Source organism: Oratosquilla oratoria, chromosome 38, assembly GCF_046742065.1.
Source record: "Oratosquilla oratoria isolate Oo_2021 chromosome 38, ASM4674206v1, whole genome shotgun sequence".
NCBI lineage: Eukaryota > Metazoa > Arthropoda > Malacostraca > Stomatopoda > Squillidae > Oratosquilla > Oratosquilla oratoria.
Genome location: NC_134814.1, coordinates 11534575 through 11539574, shown reverse-complemented (window position 1 = coordinate 11539574; position 5000 = coordinate 11534575).

The window sequence follows — 5000 nt, the reverse complement described above, 5'->3', positions numbered from 1 at the left end:
ACACACACACACACACACACACACACACACACACACACACACACACACACACACACGCTCGCGCGCACGCGCACAGACAGGACCACACTTGAATGTTGTTGACATTATATTTTCTTGTTTCAGATCCAATTGAATAGACAGCAAGAGCTACAAAATCGTAATTACGTGATTTCATGCTCCATTCATATACCCGTTGGAAGCCCTGCCAAAGAAAAATATCGCGTTCAAGGCTGCAACTGTGAACATTAAACGCCAGGGATACCAACCCTTCCAGAAAGGAACCTATTACAGTGGAGATACCACGAAACTGAAATTGGTAAGAATCTTCCTCGGTAATTTTTTTTTACTGATTTCAATAAAATCGATCATTCAGCCATTTGAATCAGCTGCTCACGCCCCATATTCGTGTTCATCTTCAGCTATCAACTCTTCCACTCCTAAGTCAATATCACTCACTCCATCACACTCCTCAACTGGAACTCCTGCCCATACATCGCCTAATCCATTCTGAGACATTACATTATGCATGCAGCCACCACCTAATCCATTTATTCACCAACGCATCCATCCATTTATCACAGCGCCAATGGTCCGCTGCAGGTCCAAACTACCCCCTTCGATGACGGTACAGCCTCGGTAGCTTTTCACGGAACCTTTTTCCAACTTGGTGGGAATTTCTTTCTTGAATTCTGGATGTGTTCGGATGGCTGTGAATGTGAATGTAATCTGAAATCGGTATATTTAAGTCCAAATTGATACGTTGATATCACTGAAATGCTACACTGGTATACTGCACCTCCAATACCCGTCGTTGCAGAGAGATCGTCCCTCAAAGTGCTGATTGAATAATATAATTACCTAACCACTGACCTGGGGTCGATTCCAAGGTAGAGGTGGAAGGGTGAGTAGGGGGGGGAGTAGGGGGGAGTAGGGGTGGTGGTGCTGATGGGCTTTAGTGACAGTTATCGGGGAGATGATTCCCTCCTACGTCCGTACTGCAGGTGACTGTCATCGAACCCAACGAACTGTGCATAAATGTTTAATTTCATGTTTGGTAGTTTTATTTATCTTGATGAAATGTTTTTGGTGAAATTAGAGTGATACACATTAGGCACACACAACTTCCTTGAAGTGAATAAAATCGTCTGACGGCTTTCAGAATTAGATATGAAAAGCATAAATAGCAACTAAAAGGTTAATTCTGTATCTGTAAAGGATCACCCTTTCGCTGAATAAAATCGATTGGTTGGAGTTGAAATTTACAGAAGCATATAACAAACAAAAGGAGAAGTCTATATTTGTTTTCAAATTACTCTAGGCTCCTCAGTAGATGAATAGAATTACCTGACTACAAAAGAAAGATGATGACACAGTGTGACAAGTTAAAGTAGATGAAACAGAAGACGTGGATCTAGTTCCAGTTTCATTTCTGACCAGTTTCGTTGTAAGTTTCATCAGAGATATGTTTCTCTGTTAGCTTCGCTCTAGAGAAACATTCCTCTGAAGAAACTTAGAAGAGCGAAACCGGTCAGGAATGAGCTCGAAACTAGACCAGTGTCGTCTTTTTCTATCTTCAATATGCGTATGAATAGGTCCTCTTGTTCTTCTTGCTGCTAAAATTCTGCCTAGTGTAGGCCTTATGGTCTCTTGCAGTCTCCTTCATTCTTAAAATGTTTTATTCACTTCTGTGTGAGCCCTTTCGACAGCTAAGGGATTAAATTCTTCTTGATCGAGCCCCTCCTTATCAAACTCCATTCGTTCTTCGTCCCATTTGCCGCCAGGCCATTTCATTCAGTTGGTGGTTGGTAACGTAGGGAGTATTCTCAGTGTATTTTTTGAGCTGAACAATTCGTCTGGCGTTTGTTAAAGATTAAATGTGTAAAATATGTCAACACTAGCACTTTCATCACTAACACCTTAACCACTAACACCATTCCTGTAAGCAGTGTCTTCCACGGCCTTTCACCACTCTCCGTTATTCATTACCTTTGACACGGGTGCAACCTCGTTCCACCATCACCACCATTATCACCACCACGACGACGAAATCGCCATCGCTATCGCCATCACCAGCACTGTTACCAACACAGTCACCACCACCACCGCCGCCGCCGCCACCACAACTACCACAAACACCAATCACCAACGTCATTCATTAACACTAATCACCAATGTCGGCCACCAATATTGATCGCAGACACCACCAACAGCTCCAACAATTAGCACCAACACTATTCATGAACATGAACACTAACCACCACCAACACCAACGACTAAACCACAGCCACCGCCACTGCCACAGCTGAGAGCCTCGCCCCACCTTCCACTGTGTTGCTAAGCCAGTCTAGCCTCGCGCTGGTCCCCAAAAATACCCGCTAGTTTATTCATTAAGTGAAACTTTTAAACAAAGGAACTGATTTGGCACTACATTCCCAAGCAGACACTGCCCTCTCTTCCAGCACCTCCACCACTTCCTCCACCATTTTCTCCTCCACCTCCACCATCGTTACCTCACCTCCCCCTCCATCGTCTCCACCACCTCCGCCTCCACGCAAATATTACAGTAATCAGTTGGACAAAACTAACGGCGACACCTTTTTTCAAAGTTGTGTGTCTAATTACATGCAGTTACTGAGGAAAGGAAGAAGTGAGGATGGAGGGGGAGGGTAGGAGGGAGGGGGAATGGGTAACGAATAGATACAGGGGACATAGGAAGGAGGAAGGCAAGTAGGGAAAGAGGAGAGAGGGAGGGAAGGAGGGATAGAGGGTGGTTGAAGGAGAGAAAGAGGCAGAGTACGAGGGAGGGAAAGAGGAAGATGCTGAGGGAGAAAGAGAAGGGACTGAAGGAGAGAGTGAAAAAGAGAGTGGGAAGAAGAGATAGAGATTAGGGAGGGAAGGGGGAGATGGAAAAGGTGGATGGGAGAGAGGGAGTGAGGGAAGGGGAAGGGAGTGAGAGAGAAAAGGTGAAAGGGAAGGAGTGAAGGAAAGAGGGAAGGCGGAAGACGGCGAGGGAAAAATTCTGAGGGAGGGAGGGAAGAAGTAGGTAGAAACAACTTTGCCAACCGTGTAGTTAATGAATGGAATAAACTTCCTGCACAGGTAGTGCAATGTAGTTCAGTTCGAAGCTTTAAGAATCATTTAGATAAACACCTAAACAAGATGCTGTAATGATTATAATTTATCTTATATTATTTGTTTTTGTTTTGTTATCATTTGTCTGTTTGATTTCCATTAGTTATTAGTTATATGTCAATTTATTATTTACTATTTACCTGTTTGTTTATTATTTAATTATACCTATGCATTTATTTATGTATTTTATTTGTTATTTACATTATTATAGTTTTTATTTATTATTTTATTATTATTATGATTTTTTTCGCATCCGACCTAGATATGGACCATGGGGTCTCCTGTCGGCATGCTCCGCCTTTGTAATCCTTTGTAAGGGAGCTTGGGAATGAGGGAGGGAGAGAGGGAGGGAAGTGGGTTTAGTAGTGAAGGAGTGACTCTTTATGAAGGTATTCTCCTTAACCTGAATAAAATCGTCTCAAATTAACTGAAATAGTTTGTTGAGTTGGGAAGAGAATTTTGTAGAATAAAATTTAGGGTTCTTGAAAGTTGGGCTACCGTAGGTCTGAATTATTTTAGATAACAAGTGTACGCCAGGAGTCACTTAGCTACCGGTGCAAGAGCTGTTACAGATGCCTGGTCGTGTTTTTCTGTATTCCCTTTTATCTGTTGATAAACTGACTCGTTCATGTATGTGTATGCATATGTGTGTATACATGTAAATATATATGTATGTATGTTTGTATGTGTATGTATGTATGTATGTATGTATGTATGTGATTCACCATGGTCTTTAGATCACGTGTTGAACTCGTGATCGACAGCTATTTCCCTCCCGGAAGAGAGCTCAGAGCTCGTATATGACCGATCTATGGGTAATGCTGTGACCTTACACGCACACACACCCCAAACTCCCCGCCCACGAGAGTTGGAGTAACAACCCGCAGCGCAGCGATACTGAAATTATTTCAGCCCTGGGCGGGATTCGAACCCGGACCTCCGTAGTGGCAGCCGGGAACTCTACCAACTGCGCCAGTTGTGTAAAATTGTATAATGTATGTATGTATATATATATAAATGTATATAATCTTTTACTCATTTTTAATCTGTCTCACTCCTGAATACTTGCCTGGCTGTTTGTCCTTTTCTGTGTATGTTTGGTGTCCTTTTCTATGCGGGTACTTTTCACTCGGAGGTACTTCATTAATTTTGTACACAGGCCTATTTAATGCGACCAGTATATTTTTTTTTTCTCATGTAGGACCTTCAGCTGTCGACTTTTTGTGGGTGTGTTTGAGTCATACATTTTGTTTAAGTACTCCTGTATGATAGGGAGGTACCCAACGTTATGAGGACATTTTGTTTTTGTATGTAGTCTTAGCCAGAGTTCTAAGTAAGGATTCTCTGGGTAACCTTAGGCAAGGATTTTTATTTCTAGGTAATCCTAAATATTGCCGCGAGAAAGAATTTCAAGGTAGCGTTTGACACTGAGGAAGCCATCTTGAGGCAGCAAGTCTCGTTTTTATTTCGTAGGTAGGTTTGGGCACTGCAGCATGGAGGAGTTTTCGTAGGTAACCCTCGGCAGTGCATAACTTCTACGAAGTCGCATTCACTGCTTCAGAAGTTTTGTCTTCGTTTCAGAAGCTTCAGACCTTTAGTGCGGTAACTCGTTCTTCTGAATTTTGTATTTTGTTTTAAACAACCAAACGATTTACTTCAGGGGAAGGTCGACCTAAGTATCTAGTTATTTTCGAGGTCGACTCAGAGCTGAGTAAAGTCCCTTGGCTTCTAGAAATGCTGAGAATCTAAAAATCCAGAGAATCTAGAAATGCTGAAATTGCGCCACTGAGTTGAAGCAGTTAAGTGCCTATTTGAACCAGATAAACGAACGCGGTTAGTGGTAATAACGCTTATCTCTTGATAAGGTA